General features: G+C 45.8%; 1 non-coding gene across 1 annotated transcript; it reads left to right on the forward strand.

Annotated features, from left to right (window-relative positions):
• The first annotated feature begins 1,343 nt into the window (after positions 1 to 1,343).
• trnaw-cca (transfer RNA tryptophan (anticodon CCA)) lies at positions 1,344 to 1,415 on the forward strand. Its single transcript has one exon. It is a non-coding gene; the product is annotated as a tRNA-Trp (tRNA).
• Positions 1,416 to 14,490: the final 13,075 nt, after the last annotated feature.

The raw sequence follows: 14,490 nt of genomic DNA on the forward strand, positions 1-14,490 counted from the left end.
TAGGGAGTTTAATGATTTTGAAAGGAGAACATTGTTGTCTTGTGCAGTTCTGGTCGGAGAAATATTTGTGAAAGGAACTTTTTGCAGGAATAGGGATTGAGCATTTCAGCTTGTTGTTGAACACTTCTCTCTGGGCACTGCTCGAAGCAGCACTTTGCGAATTGCAGTGACGTTCACGTTCGCCTCACATGCGAAAAGTCACCAGTTCGATTAAGGACAATAAACATTGTTGTTGAAACAAAAACATGTCTGCAATAAAATTGAACAAAAGCATTCCAGCGTACATTGACGCATGATGCAAGCTACCTCAGGCCTCGGCCAAAGCTCCCCGTACACCGAGCACAGGCTGAGGAAAATCCCAGGGAACAAGATATCCCGGTCAATGGGCGTCCCAGCAAAACTGAACAAGTGCCCAGTCTGAAACTATCCAGAGTAATAACTTGTAACACAAACATCCAATAATTAGGATGGCCGAGCGGTTCAAGGTGCTGCGTTCAGGTCAAAGTATTCTCTGGAGAAATGGGTTTGAATCCCACTCTTAACATTCATTGTTTGTAATAGCAAAATAATTTGTTTTGACACCACTCTTGAGTGCTTTGTGACATTAATCCAAATTATGCAGATCACAGCACAATTATTAAATTATCAACTCTCCCTCAGTTCGCATTCCTTTTATTGTGCAAAGAAGATCATGGGTTCATTGAAGACGTTATCCCGTGAATGCAACATAAAGTTTAAGGCAAACAATTCGGCCCACTCCAACCCACGACCCTGAGATCGTGAATCTCATGCTCCACCGACTGAGCTAGCAGGGATTCTCAACAGCAAGCCTGTCAATCCCCTTCAGAATTTTGTCCGTTTCAATGACATCAACTCTCATTCTTCTAAACTCCAGTGAGTGTCGGCATATTCTGCGTAATTTCTCACCATAGGACAGTCCTGTCATCCCAGGAATCAATCTGGTGAACCCCTGTTCTACCCCCTCCAAGTCAAGTATATCCTTCCTCAGATAATGATACGAAAACTTTGCACAGTACTCCAGGTGTGGTCTCACCAAGGCCCTGTACCATTGTAGCAAGATGTCCTTACTCTTGTGCTGTGGGCTATATATTAGGTATTATGGGCCGAATGACCTGTTTTTCTGCTGATTCTGCGGTTGCATAAAAAGTTATTAAAATTCGGCCGTCGTTCATATTTTATTTACTTTAGTGTGCAACACATTTAGGTGGATTAATGATGATTGAAATAATTGCTTCGAACACCTGGTGGGAATAGGCGGGGATTTTAAAGCCCCTTGTATTGTGAAATCTTCATATAGACGAACATCTCAATATTATTCTGTAGGCTTCGTGGCGAGATGGTAGCGCGTCTGACTCCAAATCAGAAGGTTGCGTGTTCAAATCACGTCGGGGTCACTGTTACTTTGGATATTGTTCTTCCAGAATTAATATTTTCTTTGCTCTTTGGCAACAACCAGACCCTTGTTCCAAGGTCTGTCTCACTGTTTCCTCGATGTCAGGCAGAGAGACGCCTGCTGCCATCATTTAATTCATGTGACAGGGCAAAAAAGTTCAAAATCAACTTGCAGGTGGCCACACACACCGCTGCATAGTTAGAATGGTCCAGCGGTTTATGTTGCTGTGTTTAAGTCTTAGTTTTCTCTGGAGGTGTGGGTCTTAATCCTACTTTTGACATTTCTTATTTTTAATCATTAAGCGAAACTCATTGTTTGACACCACGACCAACTCATTAAAAATGGGATTCAGTAGTTCACCTGCTCGCCTAACATCTGCATCTGACCTGGTGCTGAACGTGGAGATGTTTCCGCAGTGTAGCGGTTAACACGTTCGCCTCACACATGAAAGCTCAACGGGAGGGAATATATTCTGTAGCTTTTTCCGCATACATTATCAGGGGCGAGGTTGTTCACCTGTGAAAGACATGAGATGATAAGCATGTAAGGAATCGGCGCTGGAGTAGGCCCTTCGGTCCCTCGAGCCTGGTTCACCATTCAAAAAGATCCTGGCAGTTCCTCGACAGCAAGTTTAAACATCTGGGGCGGAGCCAACAGGCGCTTGACTGCAATTAGTGACAGAATAGTATGTTTGACAGAAGCCTGGCAAGCTCAGTCGGTAGAATACAATACTTTTAATCACAGGGTCGTGTTTTCGAGACCTACGTGTGACATTTATTTTTCATAGAATTATCGAATGATAGAAGTTTGCAGCACATAAGGAGGCCATTTCGGCCCATCATTTCCGCCCCGGCCAACAAGAGGCGATCCAGCTTCATCCCACTTTCCAGCTCTGGGTCCATAACCCTGTAGGTTGCGGCACTTCAGGTGCACATCCAAATTATTTTTACATGTGGTATCTGCCTCCGCTATTCTTTCAGGCAGCGAGTTCCTGACCCCCACAAATCTCTGCATGAAGAATTTTACCTTCAAATCCTCTTTCAACCTTCTACCAAATACTTTAAATATATGCCCCCTAGTTGATTGCCCCTCTGCGATCCACTATATCTAGGACCCTCATAATTTTATACATCTCAATGTTGTCTCCCCTCAGCCTCCTCTGTTCCAATGAAAACAAACCCAGCCTATCCAATCTGTCCTCATAGCTAAGATTCTCCACTCCTGTCAACAGCCTCGTAAATCTCCTTTGTACCCTCTCGTACAATCACGTAATTCCTGTAATATGGTTACCAGAACTGCTCGCTGCACGCCAGCTGTGGCCTAACCAGTGTTTTATATATTTCAAGCACAACCAACCTGCTCTTCTATCCCATACCTCAGCCAATAAAGGCAAGTATTCCGTGTGCCTTCTTAACCATCATATCCAACTGGCCGACTACCTTCAGGGATCTGTGGACATGCATTCCAAGGTCCCTTTGTTCTTCCACACTTCTCAATGTCCTACCATTAAAATGTGTGTATCTTCCTTGTTTGCCCTCTGCAAATGCACTACCTCACATCTCTGGATTAAACTCGATTTGCCACTGTTCTGTCCACCTAACCAGTTGATTGCTATCGTCTTGCAGTCCGCAGCTTTCTACTTCATTATCAACCAAGCATCCTACTTTAGTGATACCTAAAAACGTTTTAATCATACCTCCCATATTTAAGTTAGATCATTGATGTTCTCACGGAAACAAATGACCTAGCACTGAGCCCTGCGGAACCCCACTGGAAACATCCTTCCAGTCGCAAAAACACTCCCATCAAACATTACATTTTGCTTCCAGCCTCTGAGCCACTTTTGGATCCAACTTGCCACTTTGCCCTGGATCCCATGGACTTTTACTTTCATGACCAGTCTTCCATTTGGGAACTTGGCGAAAGCTTTGCTAAATTCCTTATACACTACATCATAAGCACTGCCCTCATCGATCCTCTTGGATACCTCCTCAAAAAATTCAATCAAGTGATTCAGACAAGACATTCCCTTAAAAAATCCATGCTGACTATCCATGATTAACCCATGTCTTTCTAAATGCAAATTAAATCATCGATAAATTTTATTCTGCTTTCACGGAAAAATTAATTACTGATGATCTTTGTTGTGCATGTATAAAATAAGTATACATCCTGTACACTCAATGTCCAATTACATAAGACTACTGGATATACTTTCACACAGTATAAACTATGCTTGTACCACCAGAGGGTGCAACTGGTGGAGAACTCGGGGCCACCTGTGCACGACAGGTAACTTGGTATAAAATGGAGCTCACCATGCTGTACCCACACTCAGGAGCTGTAATAAATGGACTAATGTCACCACAGTTCAAGTACAATACCTGACCTCGTGGAGTCATTACGAGGGTGCTTACAGACAAAATAACTGGCGACGAGAATACGATTCTCCACGCGAAAATGGCTAACATTGGCACGTTTGAACAATTTGTCGATGGGGAAGATTGGGAGGCCTTTGCAGAAAGGCTCGAACACTTTACTGCGAATGACCTGGCGGGAGACGACCCGACCACGCTGGCTGATAAGTGAAGAGCTATCCTGCTCAGCAGTTGTGGGCCCGCCGTCTATGGCCTTGTCAGGGATTTGCTAGCCCCAGAGAAGACAATAACATATGTGGAGCTCGTAATGCTGATACAGGAACAGCTCAAACCTAAAGAGAGCATCCTCACAGCCAGACGCCGGTTCCATACCCACCGGTGGCCCGAAGATCAAGAAATTGGAAAACATGCTGCAGACCTGAGACGATTGGCTGCACCATGTGATTCTAGCGATCAACTCACCGAAGCACTAAGGGAGATCTTTGTTATTGGAATCGGCCACGAGGGCCTTCTCCACAGGCTGCTCTCTGCGGACACCATGGTCACCCTGCAGAAGGCAATTAACGTGAGCAAGGCGTTCATGATCTCGGCCTGCGATTCCTAGTGGATGTCTCACCCGCAGGACTCTAACCCGGCAAGTCCTGTGAACCGACTGGTGCATTTTAGATGCATGGCTGCTGCTAGCAGTCTCTTTCAGGGAAGAGAGATCAGAACCCCGAGTCCCACAATCCTGAGTCCGCCACATGGGGCCAACCGGACAACCCCATGCTGGCGCTGTGGAGGAAATCACAGGGCCCACCAGTGCCGCTATGAAGACTATACTTGCTAAGGCTTTAACAGGAAGGGCCACCTCCAGCGAATATGCAAGAGAAATCGTACTCCCCGAGTCGAAGAGAAGTTGGCCAATCATCTGCACTCCAGCGACAATGACGTGTACGGAGTGTTGACCTGAACCACCGAGATTTACCCAGTTGAAAATGGAAGTTGAAATCAACTATGTTGCAGTCACGATGGAGATGGACACAGGGGCGAATCAGTCACTGATGAATCAGGCGGCCTTTGAGAAACTCTGGGACAATCCAACCGAACGCCCTAAAATGATCCCGATCGAAGTGAAACTGCTCACCGACACAAACGATACATCCCAGTCGTTGGCAGCGTGGATGTCCATGTGTTCCATGGTGGCGCGATGCACAGGTTACCTATGTGGATCGTTGCTGTTGATGGTCCAAAGCTCTTAGGAACAAGGTGGATGAAAAAGATCACTTGGATCTGGGTAAAGCTCCAACCTCCAGCGATCGACGTCCTCCACGGCCCCGAAGTTGGATCCAGCACAACACCTGAAAAACCAACCTCCCAACTCGACTGTGACGTGACGACATGGACCGCTCAACCCAACGGCGAGATCATCCAGCCCAAGCGACCCGACCTCACCTCCAGGCTCCAGTGGCAGGAATCCAGAGGAAGAAATGTCATGCAGAAGGTAACTTCCCGGCTTCCGTGGCAGAAGCTGGGGAGAAAAGGATCACCGCAGCCTACGTCGTGGAGAGAAAGAAGATGGCGCCCGAATCACGAGGTGAAGCGCCAGAAGTCAAGATTGCGGCAGCCAGACCAAAAGGGAGCAACACGTGATGCCGAATGGCGAACCGGATTGGGGTAAAGATTGCAAAACCCTCTTCAAGGAGACCGGCAACCCATCACAATTAAAGCAACAGTTCCTCTCTTTATACAGCGATTATGGTGATACATAGGTAAAAGATGTAACTGACAATTTAAAGTTTGTAAATGTAACTAATCATCAAAAGTCGGGCGATTGCGGCCAGAACCAATGTGTTGTGAGAGTAAACGAAGTGATGATGTGCGATGCTGTGATTTACATGCATGCCGACAAAAACAAAAGCAAACTCCCGTCAGCAGCCAGGTCCAGCGACCATGTAGCCTGCCCCTCCGCGACAAATGTGATACCCCAGGGAGTGTGGCCACATACAGAAGGAGCGTACCAGCTGCAGGGCTAGCAATCAGTGGACGACAAAGGCAACACTACCGGTTCCCTGCCCCCGATCGGCTCTACCTCTCTGGCCAACAGGGCCAGTACTGGGAGCAAACGGATTGCACCCACCTGCCCTCCCAACGGGACCTGGAATGACCAGACTCCCACTATCGCTGAAGAGCAGCAGGGAGACACCGCAGCCCTCAAAGGAGGACAGGGCGGCCACACAATCCTGTGGCTCTGCCCACCATTTGACAACGGCAAAGGCTCTGAGTCTCAGCCAGGTGAGCGATCTGAGCTCACCCAGCTGACAGGGGACACAGCGGCTCCATCAGACAACCTGGACAGAGCCTGGTTACTCTCGAACGAGTGTTCTCTGCCACCTGCACCTACACAACCCAGGGGCAACTCTGTGACACCACGTATATACCTTACCTGTAAAATGTACTTGTCCATTTCTGCAGAACTCAAACATTGATGTAACTTATCTCATGTTTTTTTGTTTTTTCTGACTGTACAGGTCTGCACATGAATGTGTTGAGCCACACACATTGTCTATGTATGAGGGGAAGGGGGGAATGGATGTATAGAGTCATGGACACACATGGATCACACCCAAAACCTACTCAACCCCAATTGCAAACTCTAACCATCCACTGCTGACCATTTCCCAATGTCGTGGCAATAAGGACTTGGGGGTCGACATGGAGAGAGCCAAGCCAAGCATTGACATGGTGCAAGGGCTTTGGGCACTCAACTCTCGGGCCAGAGCACACAATGAAAAGGCCAGTGGCATAAGACTAAGGGGAGAGTGATGTTGTGTCTGTACACTCAATGTATAGTTGCATAAGACTACTGGATGTACCTTCAACCTGTATACACTATGCCTGTACCACCAGAGATTGCAACTGGTGGAGACCTCGGTGTCATCGGTACACGACAGGTAACCAGGTATAAAACGGAGCTCACCATACAGTACCCTCACTCAGGAACTGCAATTAATGGACTTAGGTCACCACAGTTCAAGTACAATTCCTTGCCTCATGGAGTCATTACTTGAGTGCGAACAGAAACAATAGGAAGAGATTAATCATTAAATGGCAGGACATTGAGATTAGTAGAGGAACAGATCAACCTGGGAGTGCATGTCCATGGATCCCTTAAGGTCGCAGGCAAGGTGGATAAGCTGGTTAAGAAGTCATGCCGAATGCTGGCCGTTATTAGCCGAGGCACAGAATAAGAGAGCAGGAGGGTTATGCTTGAAAATGAAACACTGGTTTGGCCACAGCTGGAGTACTGCCTGCAGTTCTCTTCAGCGCTTTAGAGGAAGAATACTATGATTGAACTGGAGAATTACAGAGGAGATTTCGAGGATGTTATCGGGAGTGGAGAATCTCAGCTATGAGGACAGATTGGATAGGCTGGGTTTGTTTTTCTTGGAACTGAGGAGGCTGAGGGCAGACCTCATTGAGGTGTGTAAAATTATGATGGACCTTGATAGAGTGGATAGAATGGGCCCGTTTCCCTAAGCATCGGGGTCAACAACCATGGGGCATAAATTTAAAGTCATTGGTAGAAGGTGTATGGGGGGATTTGAGGTGATAATTCTTCACGCAGAGGTTTGTGGGTCTGGAACTCACTGCCTGAAAGGGTGAAGAGGCAGAAACCCGCACCCCATTTAAAAAGTGCTTGTATGTGCACCTGAAGTGCCGTAACCTGCAGGGTTATGGACATAGAGTTGGAAAGTGGGTTTAGGCTGGATAGCCTCTTGTTGGCCGGCACGGTCACGATGGGCCAAAATGGCCTCCTTCCGTGCAATAACCTTCTGATTCTATAATTCTATGAAAAATAATCACCCAATTTTGGACTCGCAGCTCTAACCCTGAGATTGAGAATCTCATCTTCTACTGACTGAGTTAGTTGGTCTTCTGCAAAATGCAACTTTTTGTCGTTTATTACAGACACGCGCCTGTTGGCTCCGCCCCAGATGTTTAAAGTTGCTGTCGAGGAACTGCCAGGATCTTCTTTAATGGTGGACCAGGCTCAATAGGCCGAATGGCCGACTCCGGCCCCTAATTATTTCATGTTTATGATCTTATGACCTTTCACAGGAGAACAAACTCACCCCTGAGCATGCATGAGGAGAAATCTCCATAACATATTACCACCTGTTGAGCTTGCGCGTTTGAGGCGAACGTGTTAACCGCTGCACTGCGGAAACATTTTCACTTTCAGCAGCAGTTCAGACGGAATTGTTGAGCGAGCAGGTTTACTGCAAAATCACACTTTTTTTGGTTGGTCGTGCTGTCAAACAATGAGTTTCGCTGAATGATTAAAAGCTGGAAATGTCAGAAGTGTGATGTGAACCGACAACTCCAAAGGTCATTGCTACCTCAACACACAACCTTAAACCGCTCGGCCATCCTGACAATAGCGGGATGTATGTGGCCAACTGCAGGTTTGTTTTGAACTTTTGTGTCCTGTCACATGAAATAAATGGTGGCAGCAGGCGTATCTCTGCCTGACACCGGGGAAACAGTGAGACAGAACTTGGAGCAAGGGTGTGGCTATTGCGAAACAGCAAAGAAAATATTAGTTCCCGACTTTTCCTAAAGAACAGTGACCTCGACGTGATCTGGGGTCAGACGCGCTACCGTTGCGCGATGAGGTCGATACAGCACATAGGAAATGTTTGTCTACATGAAAGTTTCACAATACAAGGGGCTTTAAAATCCCCGCCCATTCCCACCAGGTGTCAGAAGCAGCGCTCACCTGCTAGTGATCGTATGTTTTTTTGTGAAACTTTTGTGTTGCTTTCATGGGAAAACATCATTAATTAACCCATCACCTTCTTTTGCACAATGAAAGAAATGCTAACTGAGGCATAGTCGATACTTCAACCATTTGTTTCTGTGCTTTGCATAGAAACATGGAAAGAAAGAAAGATAGAAAACAGGTTCAGAATTCGGCCATTCGCCCCTTCGAGCCTGCACCACCATTCAATATGATCATGGCTGATCATTAACCTCAGTACCCCTTTCCTGATTTCTCTCCATACCCGGAAGGGCCACAATTAACTCCCTTTTGACTTTATCGAACGAACTGGCCTCAACAACTTTTTCTGTTAGAAAATTCAATTGGTTCAGAATTTTTTGAGTGAAGAAGTTTCTCCTCATCTCGGTCCTAAATGGCTTACCCCTTGTCCTTAGAATGTGACCCCTGGTTCTGGACTCCCCCAACATTGGGAACATTGTTCCTGAATCTAACCTGACTAATCCCGGATTTATTTCTATGCGATTCCTTCTCATTCTTCTCAATTCCAGTGAATATAAGCCTAGTTGATCCAGTCTTTCTTTACATGTCAGTCCTGCCATCTCGGGAATCAGTCTGTTGAACCTTCGCTGCACTCCGTCAATAGCAAGAACGTCCTTCCTCAGATTAGGAGATCAAAACTGTACACAATATTCCAGGTGAGGCTTCACCAAGCCCTGAGTCTGCGCACATACAGAGGCTGAACTCCAGGATATAGTCGACGTATTTACTGATGTGTATGAAATCATGGGCCTTACGCTGAACATCCGTGAGACAAAGGTCCGCCACCAGCCTGTCCTCACCGGACAGCATTACCCCCTAGGCATCAAGATCCATGGCGCGGCCCTCGACACCGTGGACCACATCCCATATTTCGGGAGCCTCCTATCAACAAGAGCAGGCATCGACGACGAGATCCAACACAGCCTCCATGCACCAGTGCAGCCTTCGGCCGCCTGAGGAAAGGAGTGTTTGAAGACCAGGCCCTCAAAACTGCCACCAATATCGTGGTATACAGGGCTGTTGTTATACCTGCCCTCCTGTAAGATTCAGAGACATGGACCATGGACAATAGACACCTCAAGTTGCCGAAGAAATATCACCAACGATGTCTCCACAAGATTATACAAATCCCCTGGGAGGACAGACGCACCAACATCAACGACCTTATTTAGGCTACCGACCCCAGCTTTGAAGCACTGACCATACTCGATCAACTACGCTGGGCAGGCCACATAGTCGGCATGCCAGTCACGAGACTCCCAAAGCAAGTGGTTTACTCAGAGCTCCTTCATGGCAAACGAGCCAAAGTTGGGCAGCAGAAAATCTATAAGACACTCTCAAAGCCTCCCTGATAAAGTGCAACATCCTCACTGACATCCGGGAGTCCAGGCCCAAGACCACCCTCAGTGGAGGAAGTGCATCCGAGAGGACGCTGAGCACCACGAGTCTCAACGCGACGTGCATGCAAAAATCAAGTGCAGACAGCAGAAAGAGCGTTCGCCAAACCTGTCCCAGCCATATCTTCCCTCAACGACTATCTGTCCCACCTGTGACAGGGTCTGTGGCTCTAGTATTGGACTGTTCAGCCATCATAGAACTAAGTTAGGAGTGAAGCAAGTCTTCCTCGATTCCGAGGGACTGCCTACGTCGATTTCAAAATTCATGGTGACCCCCCAGTGTTTGGATTCACTGAAAAGGAAATTCGATTTTGGCCTATTAAACATAAAGTTTGGGATCCTAAGAAGCAGATGGAAGAAACCTACAAGTCTTAACCAAGTTTGGAATTTTAAAAGGCATGTTTGGGCCTGTGGGGAAAAGCTGCAGTGACAGAGGGGTGTGATTTAGAATTTGGATATTGTAGCTAATCAGTTTGTCTGTGGGAGTTGTTTAACCGTAGTCAGGCCCCCAGAAAAAATTAGCATTTAAACAATCATAATAAAGAATGAAACTGAGTACTGTGGACAATGAGGAAGTGTGACATCAGCTCCTTTAATAAGACTCCAGAGTGCTGATATACCATGCTCCCAATGGATGCTGGGAACCGTTGGGACTCCAACAGGTAGGCCCTCTGGTGGTGGTGTGATACAGGTGGCCAAGGGTTAAATACATCACACAAGGTATGTACAGAAATCAACCATCAAAAGCCCTATCATGAACCACAGGGTTTTCCGGCAATTTTCTAATCGCAAAGCGCTTTCAGTCCTTGTCCTTAAAATTGCAGATGTGGGAATTGGGTAGTTTAATGAATTTGAAAGCAGAACATTGTTGTTTGGTGCAGTTCCGGGCAGAGAAATGTTTGTGAAAGTAACTTTTTGCAGAGAGAGGGATTGAGCATTTCAGCATGTTGCGTAACACTTATCTCTGTGCACTGAGCTAAACAGCAGTTTCCATAGAGTGGCAATTATCAGGTTTGATTCACGAACGAAATTCCCTGTTTTGAAGCAAAAATGTGTCTGCAATATAATTGAACAGAAGCAGTCCCGGGTACATTGTCGCATGAGAAATGAACATTTAAAACCAATCTCCTCAAATACAGAGTGCGTAAAATCAGATAGGGGATAAAACTTCATCAAGTATTAAAATTTCATGATTTAGGAAAGTTCAGATATTGAATTTCGACTGTGCCTGTTCGCATTTCTTTCATTCTGCTAAACAACGCAACCTGTTTATACCAGCAGGTCTAAGCTGCATTTGAAACCCGCAAACAACACAGTAATTATTAACTCTTCCCCAGTTCCAGAGCGCAGAGGGTTATTGTCCATCGCTGGGATGCAAGCTACCTCTGACCCGGGCCAAAGCTCCCTGTTCACCGAGCACAGGCTCAGGAAAACCCCGGCGTAGAGGATATCCCGTTCATTTGGCCTTCCCGCAACACTGAACAAGCGCCCGGTCTGAAACATTCCAGAGTAATAACTTAGAATTGAAGCATCCAACAGTCAGGATGCCGAGCGGTCTAAGGTGCTGCATTCAGATCGCAGTCTCTTCTGGAGAAGTGGTTTTGAATCCCACTCCTGACGAACATTGTTTTTAATTACCAACTCATTTGTTTTGACACCATTTTGCAGTGTTTTGGGACATGCATCTAACTTCATAAAATTACTCCACTTCAATTACAAATGGTGATATCAAAGTTACTTCCTGAACTGGGAATCGTTCCCGGCTGGCTCTCACGAAAGGAATGGTTTTATGAAGCATTGAAAGGCGCCGTCTAAATATCTCGCACTGCTCATTTAAAAACACGGTTATAATTTGCTTCAGGGCAAAAGAAGGCAGGCTCGACTGGCCAAATGGTCGAGTCCTGCTCCTAGTTCTTGTGTTCTTGTGCAGAGCACAGAACAAATGATTAAATTATCAACACTCCCTCAGTTCGCATTTCTTTCATTGTGGAAAAGAAGATCATGTATTCATTAATGATGTTTTCCAGTTAAAGCAACATAAAATTTAAGGAAAAGTAATTGCCCAACGTGGGGCTCAAACTAACGATCTCGAGATTACGCTCTACCGACTGATGTCGCCGGGCTTCTCAACAGCTACCCTGTCAATCCCCTTCAGAATATTGTCCGTTTCAATGCGATCACCTCTCATTCTTCTCAACTCCAGAGAGTATCGAAATAGTCGACACAAAGTCTCAACTTAAGACAGTCCTGTCAACCCAGGAATCAATCTGGTCAACCTCTGTTGATTCACCTCCAAGGCAGGTGTATCCTTCCTCAGATAAGGAGACCACAACTGTGCGGAGTACTCCAGGTGTGGCCTCACCAGGGCCCTGTACAATTGTAGCAAGACTTCCTTACTGTCCCCAAGCCGGTATTAGGTTTTAATTCCTTTTCAGCTCCTGACTGCGGATATTCCTGTGATTAAACGTGAACAAAATGCTTAGAGGGACAGTTAGATTCACCGTTTTTCTGCTTGGTGAAATTTCAAAGATTGAAAGCGACGCACATCAACCCCAAACCTCGTCACCTACTCCCTAACTTGACAAAATGTTGAATTTTGTTTTCATGCCAAGCATTTTGCATTAATGCATTAGAATGCCAACGCACTTTTTACCTTGCAAGACTGAAGTAGAAGCTGTGATGAACAATTGGAAATAGTGGAGGGGATAGTGTGTGGAGTCAGTTTGCATTGCTGACCAAGGCGGTTGTGGGTCACTCCCACTCCCTGGTTCTCCAGCCTGGATTTATTAATCAGGGTGTGATAAAGTACAGCAGACAACTGTTTGGGTTTTATTCAAAAAAGCAAATAACACAAAGACACACCAATAAAACTGTAAAATCTTACAAAAGGTTCTGAATAATGAGGAATACTTTGTTACAGATAGTAAACACAACAGAAATACCTCCCACCTCCCACTTACTCTCGAACGAAGTTAGTTTCTAGGGCAACATGGATAATGCTCACCAATCCTTCCTTTCACAGTTCGGGCTGTTTTGTGGTTTCGGGGTTCTTTTGTTGTCGCCGGGTTACCTTGCTGTACCCCGGACGTGGCAGAGGAGCTCTGCTGCGTATTGAAGCCAGTTGGGGCAAATTAATTTCTCAAATATTGCGATGTTTCTTCCTACGTTTTCTTGCCATGTGCTCTCGATCTTGTTGTTCCGAAGTGCTTGGTCAGAACAGTTATTTCTGTGATGGTCAGACTAGAGATAGCTCTCTTGATTATACGCTGAGAGCCTGTTAAACCTTCGCGCCAAATCTAACATTTCTTTTGTTGAAATTTTGTTGGCCAGCTAACTGAAACTTGATTAAGTTTTAAACTGGCGTTGATAGACTATTCTGAATTGATGAGCTCTTGTCCATTGTGATAGCACTGCTCCTTGATTCGGGAAGTCTGGCCTGAGCCAGATATTTCTGAGCCTGTTCAAAAACATGATGGAATATGTATGTGACATTTGGTTCCTGTGGGTGGGGTGGATAATGTTTCTTCCGTGGTCGATTGTTTAAATGCTAATGTTTTCTGGGGGCAGGTTTCGAGGGTAAACAGTTCCCAGACAATTCGATTAGCTCCGAAGTCCAAACTGGCCTTTTAGAGATTGACACAACACCTTTCATTGCAGACCCAACATTCAGCATTAAAAGTCCAAACTTGATTCAAAACTCGTCGATTTCTACCATATGCATTTTAGGATCTCAAACTTTCTGGTTGATATTCCCAAATTAAATTTCCTTTCTAATGAATCCAAACACGGGGGGGGGGGGGTTCCCACAAATTTTGCAACCCTGCAGTCCCCCCTGTGACATTCTACATGTTTGATTGTCATGTTAGGTGAGTAAAATTCCTGACACCCAAGAGTCAACCTTCCCCTGTAATTTACCGAGCTAAATCCACACGTGCATTCCCCCTTGAAATGTATTACTGTTTAAATGTAAATTCAGTCATAAGTTACATTACAGCGTAGAGAGATTCCAACACCCGTCCATTACTCCAGTATTTCACAAAAATACACAGTAAAACACACACAGTAAAACCCTTTTAACACTTGACCTCTGTGTTTTTACAGCAGGTGGAATCTAAACCGGACCTCACCGGGTGACTGCGATTTTACTGCAGTGTTCTATCATATTTTGTGTTTCCCTCCCTGATACAATCCTTCAGTTCTGTTCGGGCTCGTCCAGCACCCTCTGGTGCCGGGATCGACGACCTCGGTCCCTCAGCCTGCAGGTAGTACAGCAGAAATAAAAATCATCACGAGCTTGCGGAGAACTAAAACGTGGGATGCTATTCTGATCCAGGGAGGGACCTCTATATTTCTGAAAATATCCCACCAGGATGGAACTGTGATCTCTAAAATGTCGCCCCCTATATAAATCGTTTTTTTTCTAGAGTATAGAAATGTTTCTGTGATACTTCTGCAGCTTTCAATAGGGCGGAAAGATGTTCGGGTAGAGGGGGGACT

This window comes from Pristiophorus japonicus, unplaced genomic scaffold (genome assembly GCF_044704955.1).
Source record: "Pristiophorus japonicus isolate sPriJap1 unplaced genomic scaffold, sPriJap1.hap1 HAP1_SCAFFOLD_33, whole genome shotgun sequence".
Classification (NCBI taxonomy): Eukaryota; Metazoa; Chordata; class Chondrichthyes; family Pristiophoridae; genus Pristiophorus; species Pristiophorus japonicus.